Here is a 16,621-nt window from a genome sequence, read left to right on the forward strand (position 1 = left end):
ATAGACCGAAAACCCAATGCACTCTTACTGGAACTCTGAAAACAGTTGCGTCCAGGATAGCAATTCCGGAGAAGCCTAAAGAAGAAGTCCGGAAAAGTGCGACCTGTGTCCCTCCAGAACTTCATGCGGCCGCTTGAGGCCGACTCCTTTCAGCTTGATTAGGGGTGGGTCCAAGGTACCCGGTCAGAGGAAATGAGCTGGTATTAGAGGCCCCATGTGGAACTCTCCATACATTGGTCCCTCCTAATGTGCAGAGGGTTTGGCCCTAGAAGACACTGGCGCAGACTGCAGTCTTGTTTGTGGGAACTCTGGCTGTGCCCAGAAAGACTGGTGGTGCCCTGGGAGCTCTGGCTGTGCCCAGAAAGTAGGTGGACTTCAAGGGACACCCCTGGGACATTACTTGAACTGGATTGAAACTTTTTCTCATGAGTTGCGTTCCTGACACAGGGCCCCTCGCGGGAGTCGCTTGTTGCGTAGATTGTGAGGCGAGACTCTGGAGGGGTGGTGTGTGGGGACAAATCCCAGAGAGCAGTTTCCAGTCTCTCAGCCTCACATGGAAAGGTGCTGGCTCAGGTAGTAGACGGCCATTAGCTGTAATCAATTAGCCAATTAGCCACTGATATAACTGCCGTGACTGCGTTGGTTGGTTGGCAGGCAGAAAAGTAGACGGTGGATTGCAGATCGTGTGGATCCTACTTCCTGTGTCTCGGCAGGCCACGAGAGAGACTGGGGTGCAGGAAGACCCCTTGTTGGGGTACTGGCGGATGTTTGCTCCCTGTGTCTCCAACCCAGCCACCAAAGAGACTATAGTGGTATAACTCCCCTACTTATGGCTCCGTGGGTGTTCCTTTTTGGCCTCACCATGTCCTGCGTCCTTATGTGAGGTCAGGACCAAAGACCCTGCATGACCCCCCACATGACAGTGACCATGTTACCCAGCAATCCCACTCCTGGGTGTTTACCCCACAGGACCGAAAGCAGGGATACAGACAGGTATTTATACACAGGTGTTCACGGCAGCATTACTCACAGTAGCCAAAATGTAGAAACAGCCCTACTATCCACCCAGGGTTACGTGGATAACCAAACGTGGTCTGTACGATGGTTAATATTACGTGTCAACGCCACTGGGCCCCGGGTGCCCCGATGGCTGGGTAACAACATTTCCGGTGTGTATGTGAGGGTGTCCCTGGAAAACATGAAGGTTTGAACCTTCAGGCTGAGTGGAGAAGGTGGCCTGGTCATTGCAGGTGAGCGTCATGCAGGTCTTGAGGGCCCAAGTAGAACAGAAGGCGGAGGAAGAATCAACTTCCTGTCTGCCTGAGCTGGGACTTTCCTGCCCTCGGACATGTGCACTCCTGCTTCACAGGCCATCAGTGTTGGACTGAATGACAGCACCAGCTGTCCTGGGTCTCCAGCTCACACACAGCTGGTCGCGGGGCTTCTCAGCCTCCATAACCACGTGAGCCAATTCCCTCTGATAATATATATATACATATATATATATATATACACATATATATATATTCCATGTATGTATATAATATACATTTCATGTGTATGTAATTGGTTCTGTTTCTGTGAAGATCCCTAATACAACATACAATGAAATGGAATTTTTATCATCCAGCTTTGAAAAAAAAGGCGATTCTGACACCTGACACAGCGTGGACGGACCTGGAGGCCATGCTGTCCCGTGAAATGAGCCAGACACAAAAGGACAGATACCGTGTGAGTCCATTCATGAGGCCTCGCGAGGAGCCAAACCCTCAGAGACAGAAGGTAGATGGCAGTGCCAGGGGCTGGGGTGGGAGAGAAGTGAGGAGTTGGTGTTTCATGGGGACAGTTCCAGTTTGGAGATGGTGGTGATGATAGACAACACGGTGAGTATGCTTTCTGCCACCAAACTGCAAGCTTGAAAACGGTTAAGATGATAAATTTTATATTATGTATATTGAACAACACAACAAAAATAATCCATGAATCCATATTGATATAAGTAACTAAATAAATGAGGGAGAAGAGTCAAATCTCCCACAGAGAAGAATTCCGTATAATGTACATTGATATTCCACCCTTGAGGAAGGGGAGCACAACCCCCCACTCCTTAACTGTGGGTGGCAAATAGTGATGTCCTTCCAAAGAGTGGAGTATGGAAAGGAAGAAAAAAAAGAGGCCTGATGCTGGCAGGTGACCAAGGCCACCATCACAGTGATGAGTCATGTTGACAGCAGGCGCCCCTTATATGAGAAGATGAGAAGGGCACTGAACCTCTGTGCTCTTCCCCGAAATCCATCGGCCCGATCGAACCATCAGAAAACCCCAGACAAATCCCAACAGACACAAAATACCTGACCAGCACCCCTCGAAACTGTCAAGGTCATCAGAAAGAAACAAGGAAGGTCGGAAACTGTCACAGCGCAGTGGAGCCCCAGGAGCCCTAACAACTGAATTTACTGGGGGTTCCTGGAACAGAAAAAGGGTATTCGGTAAAAAACTAAGGCAATCTGAAGATAAAGCCCAATGAGGAAGTGTCAGTGTTGGTTGGTTAATTGTTAGTTGATTAATCAGGCTAATGTAAGATGTGCCTAACAGAGGAAGCTGAGTGTGAAATGTATGGGAACTCTCTCTACTCTCTTAGCAACTTTTCCGAAAATCTGAAACTATTCTAAACATAAAGTTTATTCTTTAAAAATCCAAATGCATTAACAATCAAAACAATGCCATTTAAAACAATCACCCGAAACCGGCAGATTGTGAAGTTGGATTCAAACAAGCGGCCGACGCTCTTGTTGCACAAGATGCAACCTCAACGTGAGGACGCGGAAAGTGGAATTTGGTGGAAGCGAGGCTGGCAGGACGGGTCTGCAGGGGCCCCTGGGACCTACAGGCCCCTTCCTTGGCAGTGTGTCGCGGGCGTTGCCGGCCCCTCTGCAGCCGCTCTCCACGCGCACGCTGGGTCTGGGGTCGCAGTCTCAGAATATCCTTTACAAGCACCACTGGATTGGTCTAAAAATCGATCATTTATTGAACCACAAAAAAAATCTCAACACTAAAGACCGGCATCAAACTGACCACCTTCTCTGACTGCCAAGATTTCGATTGATTCTAAACCAATCAGGACCAGAGGAAACAGCTAAAAGAGTTGTAAGGGGTTGTTTCTGCTCGGAGAGTGGGTGGGGTGGAGGGGAGCTGCGGGTTCCCAGCCCTGAAAACTACAGATAGTTCTAGTGAAAACGCAGCCTTGTCTAGTTGCCAATCATCGCGGCCAAAGGGGTCTTCCTGGGCAGTGCCAGGCCCCGCCCACCGCGGAGGGGGCTTGTCTCGCTCCCCGCCCGGCCCCGCCCGGCCCCGCCCCGGCCCCGCCCCAGGCCCTCCAGGCCCCGCCCCAGGGCCCCGCCTCCTCCCCGTTAGTCGGACCAGGCCCGGAAGCGCGCGCCGGCTGGCCACTCCACGCGTCTGCACCAGGCGGCGCTCGCGGGCCGCCGGGAGCCAGGACGGGAAGGGGCGGACCGGGCCTCCGGGCAGCGGTTCCGGGTCTGTGGCGTCCAGGGTAGGCCCCCCCGGGGCTGGAGCTGGGCGGGGTCTTTTTCCGGGGTCGCCTGCTCCGGCCCTTCTCCGTCCCTCCTTTCAAAACCCTTCCCTTGAAAACTCATTTTTGGGTCCCGACATTTGCTGGGACAAAAACAGGCGTAAATAGCCCTTCCATTGTCCGGGAAGGCGGACGACAGCCCAGCCCCCGCGGGCGCCGCTAGTGGGGCTGGGGGTCGCCCCTGACCGGCCGCAGGGAATCACCCGCCTCCCCAGGCGGACCCCGTTCGCACTGCCCGCCTGTTCAGGGGCCTGGCCTGCGGCCCTGGCCCGCTTCTTGTGACTTGGTGGGGCTCCTCCTTGGTCCAGGCCCCGGGGCTCATAGCTGCCGCCGCAGCCCTGGGCCGTGCCCCTTGCTTTCTGCAGGGCTCGGGGGCTCTCATGTTCTGGGCAATCTTCCTTGTTCTCTTCGGTCTTGTTTGAGCGTGAGAAAAGTCAGGTCATTTTGTCCAAAGCCTAAAAGAGGTTTTAAACGCATCAAGAGCCTCAGACCTCTGTGGACTGAGCTCCCGTGGGCCCAGCGGCCAGAGGGGAGCGGAGCCTGGGGGTCCTTTCTGCATAGAGGGGAAACTGAGGCTTGAGAAGGTAAAGGCCCTTGACAGGGGGACTGCCTGCCCATCATCCTCTCCGTGGTTGAGCTTGGGGGCAGGACCAGGCATCGGGGGTGGGGCCCACATGGCCCTGGCCTCAGCGGTGCCCCAGGTCGTGCCCAGACAGGGTTGACCCACAGCCCCTCACCCTGCACCATCTTTGGGGCTTCCTCCCCATGGTCTCAGAGTTCGGGCACCTCGGTCCCCACCCAAAGCCTGATCCCCGTAGCCACCAGGGGCCGTTGGAGGGGCAGTGAGACAGGACACATGGGTCCTTAGAATTCTGATCCGGTAGGCTGAGCCACTCCCCACGGGGACGCCAGAGTAGGCCTGGGCAGGGGAGCTGGGCAGATGCCCAGGGGAACTCAGTAGGCACAGCTGTGCCAGACGGACGTCACAGTGAGAGCTCCAGGGCCCCTGGCACACTGGCTGGTTTCCAAAACCCCCAGGGCTTACAGGCTCAGCCACCCCAGAAGAGACAGCCCCAGGGCCTGGAGGTGCCTCTGGCTCCACCCAGCACCCTTGCTACTTGGGGTCCCAACCCACTGCTTCTTCCTTCACCTTCAGCCCCATGCCCTGGGACCTCTGAGACTGGCACCCTCTGGTTCCACCCTGCTCTAGGCCCCGCTGGCTCCGTGCCCCACCCTGCCTCTTGTTGCCCCTTCCAGGTACACCTTGCATCATCTCCTAGGTGGCAAGTGGGCTGGGCCTCAGGGACTGGATTGTGACAAACAGCCCTGAGGCCCTGGCAGCACTCTTGAGATGAGGTAAGCCTGGCCTTCACCTTCAAGATCCAGGTCCCACTGCAGGGACCTGCAGGACTGAAGCCCTGGGGGCTGGGGGCTGGGGGCTAGGGATGCTACAGGGGCACTGACGTCTGGGTGGCCCTGCAGAAGGTGATTGCGGCCCCAGGGCACGTGCGGGGGCACTCAGCCCGAGTGGAAAGTGCCCCCCGACTTGGAGCAGAGCCTGCTGGCTGAGGGGAGGTGAGGGTGGGAGAGCTGCCCCCACTCACCCAACCCACACCCAACCTCAGAAATGCCCACCTCTGCTTCAGAAGGCTGCCCCTAGGTCCTAGTCAGGGGTCCTACATGGGGGTCCCAGGGCAGTTCCATCGGCCTGACAGGCTGGAGTAATCCATGGGGCAAGGGGCAGCTGGCCCGACGGAAGACAGGCTTGGCAGGCAGGAAGATCCAGGTCAACTGCCTCTGCCCGGGAGGTGGGGAGAGGAAGCAAGAGACCCAGGGCGAGGGGCCGGGCCCTCCCTCTGCAGGTTGGACAGAAGTAAGGGGGCCCAGCGGGATTGGTGCAGAGTTCCCTCCAGGCAGAGAGATCCCCAAACCACCTATGCTGGCGTCACTCCTGCCTCCTCCATGCTGTCATCACAAGCTCTGTCACTCCAGTCTAGGTGGCCCTGTCCACCCTGCCCAGCACACAGTGCCACCCTCCACAAAACATCCATGCTCAGACCCCTCGATGGTTCCCATCACTGCCCCACAGGACCTGCCCTCCTCACTGCTACAGGCCTAAACCCGCTGACTGCCCCCACCAGTCACCCGTGGCCACCTCCTCTCCAAGATTATTGCTTTTTTTTAGAAGTAGCTGAAAAGTGCCAATGGTCTTTTTTTTCCATGCAGAGAAAGAAAAGTCTTTCCTCAAATTCATATGGAATCACAAGGGACCCCAAATAGCTAAAGCAATCTTGAAAAAGAAGAACAAAGCTGGAGACATCACACTTCCTGATTTAAAAACTTACTACAAAGCTACAGTGATCAAATCAGTGTGGTCCTGGCATAAAGACAGACATACAGACCAGTGGAACAGAACGGAGAGCGCCGAACTAAACCCTCATGTCTATGGTCCAATGATTTCCAACAAGCGTGCTAAGGCCATTTGATGGGGAAAGCAGTCTTCTCAACATATGGTGCTGGGACCATTGGACATCCACACGCAAAAGAATGAACTTGAACCCCTACCTCACACCAAATAACTCAAAATGGATCAGAGACCTAAATTGAAGAAACTTAAAATTATAACTCTTAGAAGAAAACATAGGAGTAAATCTTCATAAAGTTAGATTTGACAATGGCTTCTTAGATTGAACCCCAAAAACACAAGCAACAAAAAGAAAAAAGAGAGAAATTGGATTTCAAAATTAAAAACATTTGCACATCAAAGGACACTATCAACAGAGTGGAAAAAACAACTGACAGAACGGGAGAAAAATGTTTGCAAATCACATCTCTGACAAGGGTCTAGTGTCCAGAATACACAAAGAACTCTCACAGCTCCACAACAACCACAATGCAAAACAAGTTGAAGACCAGGCAAAGGACTTGAGGAGACATTCCTCCGAAGACACACAAATGGCCCACAAGCCCATGAGAAGATGCTCAGCATCACTTGTCACTAGGCAAACGCAAACCAAACCACAGTGCGGTACCACCTCACACCCACTGCGGTGGCAGGAATCGAAAAGGCAGGTACTAACAAGCGTCAGCAAGAATGTGGAGACTGCCGCCAGGCACGTAACTGTGCAGCGGCTGTGGAAACCGTCTGGCAGTCCGTCAGGTTAGAGTTACCACACGAGCCCACAACTCCACTCCCAAGTAAATTCCCAAAAGAACTGAAAACACATATTCAAACAAAAGCTGTATGCCGACGATTATAGTGGCTCTAATCACAGTCGCCAGAAGGTGGAAAGAGCCCAGATGTCCGTAGACGGATGAGTGGGTACACAGAGTGTGGTCCATCCACACGGTGAGGTAACACTCAGCTCCCCAGAGTAGAGCTCTGACACTCACTACCCGTGGACGAACCTGGAAAACCTCGTGCTGAGTGGGAAGCCAGACACACATGGTCACATGTCCTACGATCCAGCTTATATGAAATACCCAGAACAGGCAAATTCATGGAGACAGAAAGCGGATTGGTGGGTGCCTGGGATGGGGACTGACGGCTTAATGGGGACAGGGTCTCCTTGGAGGTGAGGCCAATGCGGGACTAGCCATGGGGGATGGCTGCTCAATAACGTGAATGTGTAAATGCCACTAAACTGTCCACTTGAAAGGGGTTTAAATGGGACAGTTCACCACAGCTGAAAACACAAAGTAGCTGATGAGGCAGAACACTGTACAGGGAACCGGTGAGTCACTGGGAGTGCTGGTGAGGCCCCTGGTGGTTAGGGGGTTGTGGGGTGCCCTGGGCTGAGCGGAGCTGGGCTGGGGACATTGGGGCTCAGGTCACAGGGCTGAGTCTCTGCCCCTTCACGGGAGGGGCACTATGGTGGGGACTTTCTGTTGGAGATGACAGTCCCTTTAGGTCCAAGGGGCATTTGGGACGGTGATCAGGATGCAGGCCCAGAGGAGAGGGCCATTACTGCCGGGCACCCCAGGGGCCAGGTCACCAGTGTCAACACCCAGGGTCCACGGTGTGGCAGATATGACTGGTGTGGCATCACGTGGCCATGTGTGGTACGATGTGTGTGGCAGGCATGCTGTGGCCCCCTGTAAGTGGTCTCGGAGTGGGAGGGGCTTTAAAGATCCACATGCCTCCCTTCCTGCCACTGTCCTGCCTGTGCCCTGCCGCCCCTGCTCCCAGAGAGGGCTGCTCCATGGCTGCCCTCCAGCTGGAAGTGGCCCCGCATGGCATCTTCATATCACGTGACCTCAGGCCAGCTTCCTGGGCTGAGAGGGCAGTTCCAGGGCACATAGTTCAGGTTCTGGGTCCATCTTTGGGCTGCCCCTTACCTGGCCAAGCCCGACGGTACAGTGAGCTCAGGAAGGCTTTGCCGGTGGCACCCTTCTGCGGTCCCTTAGCAGGCATCCCAGGGGCTGGACGACCTGCCCTCCTCCTGCCTGGGGTGTCACAGGTGCAAGCTGTTTACCCAGCAGGTGCTGGCACGGCTGACTCCCAGGGCTCCATCAGCGGGGGGGATGAGTCCCCAGGACAGCAGGGCACCCCTCCCCCAGGCAGGGCCCTGGCAGGGGGACACAAGGGGGGGAACTGGAGTTGGTTGGGTCCAGTGGCCCTGAGAGCAACCCCCTTCCATTGCCCTGAATGAGTTACCATGACCCCCACGGAGTTATCACTCCCTGCTCACATCTTCAGTCGTAACGAAGGGTAGGCAGTGTGCAGCCCCCCAACTCGGGGGTGGGGGAATCAAGCCTGGGCTCGGGCTGGGGGGTAAGCCTCGCCCTGCATGGGCCACCAACCCAGAGTGGCCCACCTGGGTATGTGCACTTTCTGGACCCAGGGGACCCTGGTCTGTAGGTGGCAGTGAGGACAGGAGGCCTGACATGGCCGGCTGGGCACAGGGTGGGGGGCCCAGGAGGGTTCTCCACAGCTCAGAGATCCAAGGCCTGGGTGGCACGGGCTGCCTCTGGGGCAGCCCTCATTGTCCCCTAGTTCCTGCCCACCGGACTCCCTCTCCAGCCCCCTGCCACTCTGGGCACTGAGGCCTCCTGGTCCCCTCATCTCTGCTGCCTGCCTGGGCTCCCCTCTCTGGTCTTTGTGTGGGTGTCAGGGTCTTCCTGTGCCCCTCTCTGACCCACTGTCTCTCGGGGGTCTCTGAGGGTCTGCATCACACTGTCTCTTCAGTGTCCACAGCAGCCTTGGACCGGACGCACCTAGAGCTGGCTGCCCTCCAGGGTGGGGGGGGGGGGCTGGTTGTGGACCTTCTGCCAGCAGCTGGTGGAGGACAATGTGGCCTCCCTGCCAAAGGAGCCGCCCAGGCCCAGACAGGAAATGGGGCTTGGGGCTGGGAGCACTGACGGCCCCTTGGGGCACCCTTGATGTCCCCACCTAAGAGGAGGCCCCCCCTACAGGCTGCTGGGGGGTGCTGGGGGCAGAGAAGAGGGGGGAGCCCAGAGCCTGCCCAGCCTGTGTCTCCTGGCTCTGCCCCCAGCCTCCGGTTTCAGGAGTGAGCAGACCAGAGGCTGGGCAGCCCCTCAGCCAGCAGGAGCGGGAACCTGGGCTTGTGTGAGCCTGGAACCCAACAGCCAACAGAGACTTTGTAAGCAGCTCAGCTATTAGCCACATCCTGCTTTCAGCCAGCAGGCAGGCGGACACCTGTGATCTTCCCGGTCCCACTGCCCTTGTCCTCCTAGTGACAGCCCTTGCCGTTGCTCTGGTTGCTGGTACTGTCCCAACAGGGCCACTCACTATGGCCCCTCCATTCCCTGCCTCCAGGGCCACATGAAAACTGAGTGAGGCCTTCAGAGCCTTCTTGGGGCCAACATACGGACAGCTCAGAGGCTTTGGAGCACTGTGGCTACTAAGCTGGGGGTGATCAGAAGGCAGGCCCCAGTAGCCATTTCCCCACCTGGGGAAGACAGCCCCTGTGAACACCTGGATCCAGCCGTGCCTGAAGCCCAGACATCTGCCCATGGGCTCACTCCCTGAGTCAGTCGATTGCCTCTTTTCACATAAGCCAGTTTAAGCTTCTGCTCCCTGCTATCCTGAGTCCTGACGGATTCAACCCACACGTGTGTGTTGTATGCATAGCTGTGGGTGCACGTTTCTGGAAACACCGCGTCTCCCGCTCATGGTTGCATCTTTCTCTGTTAGAGAGGTTTGTGTTCTCTACCAAAAATGTCACTCCAATAATGATGAAGAGGAAAAGCCCCTCGTTCAGGTTTGTCTGTGGCTCCCAGAGCCATCAGATGGAGCCAAGCTTCCCATCTCCACAAGCGCAGCCCAGGTTCTATAGTGAGAGCGGGTGTAGCTAACAGGACCCCCCCAGGGGAAGGTGGGCTCTCCTGTGACACGTTTCCTGTGACGTGTCTCCTGGGAAGGCAGCACGGGCCTTTGCTGGAGCTGATGGCGAGCTACCATGAGCACAACCCCCATAGTCTCAGTCCACCTGAGACAGTCCCCACTGGGAGCGGCAGAAAGGCCACCTGGGATTTCCCTCGGTGTCTGCTCCAAGTCTGGGGCGGGGGGACACGCCCCCTGAATGGACTGCCCACCTCTGTTTGCCCCTCCGCCAGCTCTCATTGGCACTTCCTGGTTCCCCACTGCCACTCAGGAGGGATGTCTGGTTCATGACCAAAGGTGGGTGACCAGGAGGGTGTCAGGCTCAGAGGGCAGGTCATGAGAGGCATGGTGGGGCGCTTGGGGACAAAGGATGAGCCGTGCCCTGGGAGAGAGAGGGGCTGCTTCCACTGCACAGGGAGAGGAGTCCAGGGATCCTTTAAGTTCTTCTGGCAGCCAGGGGCTACAGCCAGCACCCTCTCCAAGGCCGATGAGGCCCACTCTGCCTGCCATGCTAGCCTCCTGGGGCGGGCATGATAGCGGTGACCTCACTGGCCACCCCCCTGGGGGCCTTGACTCTTCCCTGGGCTCTGAAGTCACCAGCCCCCTTTCCATTTGGCGCCCACACAGCTAGCTCCCTCACCGTCTGCTATGTCAGGGGCTCTACTCCAATGCCACCTCCCCACTGACCACCCCACAGACAGCTGTCCACCGGCTCTCCCCATGCCCCTCAGCAGACCTGTCCCATGTCAGGGCAGACGCAAACCCACTGGGCGCTCCCTCGGTGTCTCTGCTGAGAGAAGGACTGGGGGGCGGGCCTCCTCACTCTCCTGACCCCGTTTTGTCCCCAAACCCTGCCTCTGGAAGCCTGCGGGATCTAATTAATGCTTCTTCTGGATTACCTACATTCTGCACCCTCTCCCTCCCTTCCTTGTCCTGTCCTCTGGGGCTCCTCCTGTCTCACTTACTGGAAGCAAAGACAGGATGGCCGCTTGGTGGAGAAACAGACAGTGCTCTGCAGGACAAGGGTGCCCCCAAGGGAGCCCCCCCACGGACCCGAGACCCTTCAAAGCCAGGCCTGGGGCACAGCCCGTGGGCGCAGGTCCTGGTCACGTGCACAGACTTACAATTCAGGTTTGAAAAGACCTAGTTATCCATCAGACCAATTCCTGCTAAAGAGCAGATGGGTAGTGGGTGGGGGTGGGGGGCACGTGAATTATGCATTTGTGCTCACCGGGTTTCAGCGAAGGCCTGGCCCTCAGCCAGGCACCCAGCAGCCTCCTTCATCCCGGGTCCTGTTCCGCCCTGCAGCCGCCCAGCTGAGACGGTGTGGCTGTGGACTCAGGACCACAGGCTGATTTCTAAGCCACTTATCTCCAAAGGGAGGCCGGGAGGCTGGGAAATCAGAAGCCTGGATTCCTGGCCAACTGGGCAGAACTCTCCTCTCTGGGGCAGCAGATCCGCTGAAGGCCTGGATTCATGGCCCACGGAGGAGGGGTTTGGGCAGCAGGTGGGGGCCCAAAGCTGCAGGAGCCCTGGGCAGAAAGTGTGGGAGGTAGGGAGAGCAGGGTCCCCACAGCGTCCTTCAGATCTGTGAGGTCCAAAGGGCGCTGGCTGCAGGCTGGAAGCTCCTGTGGGCTCCTGAGAGCTCACCAAGCCCCAGGGCATGTGTCCCCAAGGTCAGAGGGCCCAGCTGCCCGGGAATGGGCCTGGGAATGGGGAGGAGCCTTGGACCCTTCGGCCTGTGCACACCACAGGGGAAGGGGCCCCAGGCTGCATAGAGGATCTGGGAATCCGACCCAAGCCCCTGCCCCTCCCCTTCTGTCTTCCTCTCCACTTTGCCCCTCCACACCCTGCCCATAATAAACACATAAAGGACCACAGGGCAAGTTCCAGGCCATGCCCTGCCACACCCCGAAGACCTAGAGATTAGGTGGGGCACCAGGGCTGCACCCGAAAACTTTGGACGGCTGGGGTGAACAGTGGTCCAGTGTCCTGGTGTGTGGCCTTGTCCTGCAGCCCTGGTGTACACGGGAGTGAGCCTGACCAGAATGGTGGTGGGGACAGGCATGTAGCCTGGTGCCTGCCATGGCCCTTGAGTGGACGTGCAGGACCCAGGACGGCAGGGTGGGGGTCCTGAGTGTCCCCCAGGCCTCCTGCCATCCCCACAGCTGCATGGAGATCTCCATAGAGACCACTCTCCCCCCACTTCCTTTTGCTCTGCCTCCACCCCATTCACATCTTACCCCTTCTCCTGTCTGCTTCCTCCTCCTTCCCCTCCTTCCTCACCCCTTTCTCCCAGAACATGATGGCCCCTGGTTTAAGGAGCAGAGGAGCCTGCAAGTTCGGGGCGGGAGCCATGGGAACTGCCAGTGGTTTTAAGCAGGAGTGAAGCAGTTGACCTTGTCTTACTCAGCTTATCGAGGTGGACCTCCCAGCTGAGGTGGGGCCTGTGCTGTCCCAACAGAGGTCAGATCCCACATGCGGTGAGGGGGTGGGGTGCTGTGATCATGGGAGCTTGGTTACCTGGGGGTAGTTTGTGTGTGTGTGTGTGTGTGTGTGTGTGCTTGTACATATATATGTTCCCTAGCTCTGTCCACTGGCAGGGACTAGAGGTAATGACACCCTGGTAGCAGTGAGCACCCCCAGAGCCTGGATTCTGGCTCCTAAACACCCTCCCCCGCTGAATGGGACCAGAACTCCTTGGAGAAATGGCTGAATTCAGGGTTGAGACAGGGAGGGCCTAAGAAGAACCTGGAGCGTCCTGTGCCAGGAATTGAGGAAGGGCTCCAACAATGGTGGAACGTGTTTGTGTGCTGGAAGGAAGGACCAGTGGGGTGGGAGGAGGGAGGCAGGGGTTCAGCCGTCACCTGGGTGGGAAGATATGGGCTCCATGCTGGAGTGGAGGGCCACCCTAGACACACAGGAAACAGGTTGGGCACAGAGGGAATGACAGCCCCTGGAGATTGTGGCCCTGTGTAAGGGGACAGGTGTGCTGCTGGCAGGCTCTTCAGTCTCTGTTAGCCAAGTGGTGCAGGCCTGGAGAAGTGGCCTGGATTTGGTCTGGAAAGGGCAGCACAGGGAGGGTGGGGGCCAGGGGCTGACGTGGTTGGAGGGGGCCGCAGGCCCGTGTAAAGTAGATGGGGGCGGGGTTACTGTTGGAACCGGGAGCCAGAAGTCAGCTGGAAAGACAAAGACGGGAGGTGGTGGGGAAGGCTCATTCTGCGGACACCCAAGGTTTCTGTGCACAGGAAAACTACGGGCTGCAAATGGCAGACCCCTCTTCACCTCCCCCTTGCCCACCTGGGGTCTCAGTCCTCAGGTGCCCCGCTGACGTGTCAGCCGCATCTGCAGGGGTTGGCCGTCTCTCCCTCCTGCCTCTCGCCGTGGTCACATCACATCACACCTCCCTGCCCTGGTGGCCATTCCCCACAGGACCACCAGAGGCCACACTGCCCACAGCTGCCCGAGTTCACACGAGCCTCCGGAGTACCTCGGAGGACTGGCCCTGTCGGCGGGGGCGGGGGTCCACTCTGCGGGCGCGCCCCGCTGGGCCGCCGCCTTAGCCGGAGGCATCGGTCAGCTCCTTGGAACCCACAGGCCTGAGGGTCAGCCAGGGCGTGGGCGTGGGCGTGTGCTGGGCGAGGATGCCAAATGCGGGCTACAGAGTGCAGATGCGGGATGTGGTATGCGTGTGTGGGCGCGGGTTCGGGGTGCCGGCGCGGGGCGGGGAGGGTCCTGGCTCCCGCCCTGAGGCCTCCACCCAGGTCTGCCTGCCTGGGAACCGAGCCGGTCAGCAGTGGGCAGACGCATGCCAGCGCGAGGCCCAATCCCTGGGGCGCGGAGCTCCACGCAGGCGACGGGCGGACCAGGCTCGGTGGGCTCCAGAGGCTGGTCCCCTAGTGCGCGGTGCGGCCCCTTTAAGTGTCTTGCGCGCGCGCGCGCGGAGCCGGCGCGGGGAGGAAGCGCGCGTGCGCGCGCGCGCGCCGGGGCCGCGGCCGGGCCGTGCGTGCGCGCGGCGTGCGCGGTGACGCGGCCGTGGGGTTTCCCGAGGCTGCGGGCAGGGGCCGCCGCGCCCATCCCGATGGCTGGAGGCGTCTGAGGGCGGACGGAGGCGGCGGCGGCGGGCGCGGAGTGGAGCAGCCGCCGCGGGACCGGACCGAGCCTCGCCGGCGCACCTGCCGCAGCGCCCGCGGAGCGGCCCGAGCGCGACCACCTCCCGGAGCGGCGGCCGAGGCGGCTGAGGCTGCGGGGTGCGGGCGCGTCAGGCGGGACGAGCGCCGAGGTGAGCGCGGCGGCCCCTGCCCTGTCCCCGCCCCGCGGCCCGGACCCCGGCCCCGCTCGCGCATCGCGGCCCCGGCCCACGGCCCCGCCGGGCTCGCCCCCCGGCCGCCCCGCCCCCACCCGCCCCACCCCCACCCCGGCGCCGTCTTCCTGCCCCGCCCGGGTGGGGGCCGCGGGGCGGGCGCGCGGCGGGCGTCGGCCGGGGTTCGGGTCCGGGCGCAGGGCCGCGGTCAGCGTCTCAGGTCCGGGGCCGGGGCCGGGCTTGCCGTCCGAGTCGTGCGGCCCGCGGTCAGCGTTTTGGGTCCCGGTTGGGGTCCCGGTCCGGGCGCCTCCCCGGCCCTCCCCTCCCGCGCGGCGGCCGCGGGGCCGCGAGAACAAAGGCGGCGCGGCTCCGCAGTGGGTGTGGGGGCCCGTCCTTCGCTCGCGGACGCGGTGTTCGGGGGCCTCGCTGGCGACTTTGAAGTTGGGGTTTGGCGGCGGGCGAGGAGGGGGGCGGCGGGGTGGGGACGCGGGGCCGGGCCCGCGCTGCTCCGCGGTTTTCGCGTCGTCGCCAAGTGAGAGGCGGCCCCTCGCGGGCCTTTTCTCGTGTTCTCCGCGCGCGGGGCGGCTCCTGCGTGGGGGCGCGTGGACGGGGAGGCGGGCCGGGAAGCGCCCGAGGGTCGGGCCGGCCGGGTCCGCGCGCCCCCGAGCCCCAATGAATGGCCCCGAGTCCGGCCCGGCGACAAGATGGCGCGTCGCCGCCGCCGCCTTTGTCAGCGCCGCGCGCTCCCCGACCCTCGGCTGCCCGACGGCGTCTGGGCGCCGGGTGCGCTCGTTGGGGGCCCGGCCGCGGAGCCGGACGGAGCGACGCGGCGGTGCGCGGCCGGGGAGGAGCTGCCTGCGCGGGCGCCCGGCGCGCCGAGCCCCGCGCTTCCCGTGGAAAGCCTCCGGGTTTTCCCTCCCGAGCGGGTGGGGGATGCACAGGCCGTTCACGCGTCTCCGCTGTGCTTCGCGTCCCACGGAAGCTTGGCAGTGCGCCTCGGGACCGATCCCCGGAAGGAGACCGGCCACGTACGGGTTCGCACCGGGGCAGCCGGTGGGGGACAGCGGCGGGGAAGGGCCCTGCCCTGGTTCACGCGGAAACACGTCCACCTGCGGGGTGCCTCGGGGGTGCGCGGCTTCCCGGTATTTCCGTCCTGCGGCCCGAATGAGGGCACCGTGATCTCAGCTGCCGGGTGATTGAGAGTCACCCGTGACGATTGTAACCAGTGAGCCAGTGGAAGTGTTAGCTCCGTGGGAAGCTCCTCGCAACTCTGGGCACGGGCTCAAGGCCTGAGCGCATCATCGGTGCGAATATTCCCCCAGGGCTGCTTCGTTTTCTGATTTGAAGCTGGAGACTTTTGTTTTGGGGGGGGGGAGGTGGAGGGTTCTTTATTTGAACGTAACCTTTTAGTTTGCATTCTATTGAGATAGATAGGGTCTGTTTTGGATTCTTCCGGAAGGTGTATATTGCAAAAAGAAAGTAAACAGGCACTTCCTTTTTTCCTTCCTTCGAATATTGGGTGTGTAGCTGGGGGCAGAGCTGGTGCCACCAACGTGGAACTAGGTCTGAGCGCCTGGGCACAGCAGAGCTGGGTGGCAGCGCTCCGCTTGAGCGAACTCGCGCCAGTTGGGGCTGCCCAGAAGCGGGTGGAATGGAAGGGTGGGGGGCCCTCCTGTCAGGATCCCGCGGGAGGTTCCCGGCTGCTGTGGGGGGGGCTGGCCTGCCGGGCCGTGCACTGGCCTGAGACGCCTGCCTACCGTTACTTAGGTGCTTCTGGATCACAGGCGCTGTCAGTGCTACAAGTTTTCCTTAGCGACAGTTCAGGAAAGCCAAGTTAAGTTTTAGGACCCTGGCCGGTGGCTCTCCCTTGCTCGGGCCAGTGTAAGGGCTGCAATGGCTCAGGAGTGTGCTGAGACAGGAGAGTGCAGTTCTGACTCTGAATTGACACTTCTTAAAAAGTAGTTTCAGGTGTACAAAACAACACAGTGATTAGATATTTACACATCCCGCGAAGTGGTCACCCCAACGAGTCTATTACTACGCACCTGACACCTCACATAGTTATTACAATGTCATTGACCATATTCCCTATACCTTATATCCTGTGACTGTATAGTTTTTAAATTACAATTCACATTCAAGAGGATCTTGTATTAGTTGCAGGTGTACAGTGTAGTGGTTAGGCATTTATATAATTTATGACGGGATCGCCCCGATAAGTCTGTAATACCCATCAGACACTATTCCTAGTTTTTACAACAGTTTTGGCTGTATTTGAATTGACACCTTAAATGAACACACCCACCAGACAAAAAAACAATTCCTCTTGTACGCTGTCTGACAGCAGATAAGCACTAAACAGAATGTCCTTTAGTGATAC

General features: G+C 59.3%; 1 protein-coding gene across 4 annotated transcripts in view; it reads left to right on the forward strand.

Annotated features, from left to right (window-relative positions):
- Window positions 1-13,392: 13,392 nt before the first annotated feature.
- GNB1 (G protein subunit beta 1) overlaps window positions 13,393-16,621 on the forward strand; it is a 68,018-nt gene continuing 64,789 nt past the window's right edge. The window contains exon 1 of one of the 4 annotated variants that reach the window (XM_081057056.1): window positions 13,393-13,543. The gene's annotated coding sequence lies outside the window, so the exon portion shown is untranslated. Of the gene's footprint in view, window positions 13,622-13,959; window positions 14,221-14,398; window positions 14,462-16,621 lie in introns of those variants that run through there. The other 3 variants (XM_081057057.1, XM_081057054.1, XM_081057055.1) reach the window with 3 other exon arrangements.

This window comes from Rhinolophus hipposideros (genome assembly GCF_964194185.1).
Source record: "Rhinolophus hipposideros genome assembly, chromosome: 8".
In the NCBI taxonomy this organism is placed as follows: domain Eukaryota; kingdom Metazoa; phylum Chordata; class Mammalia; order Chiroptera; family Rhinolophidae; genus Rhinolophus; species Rhinolophus hipposideros.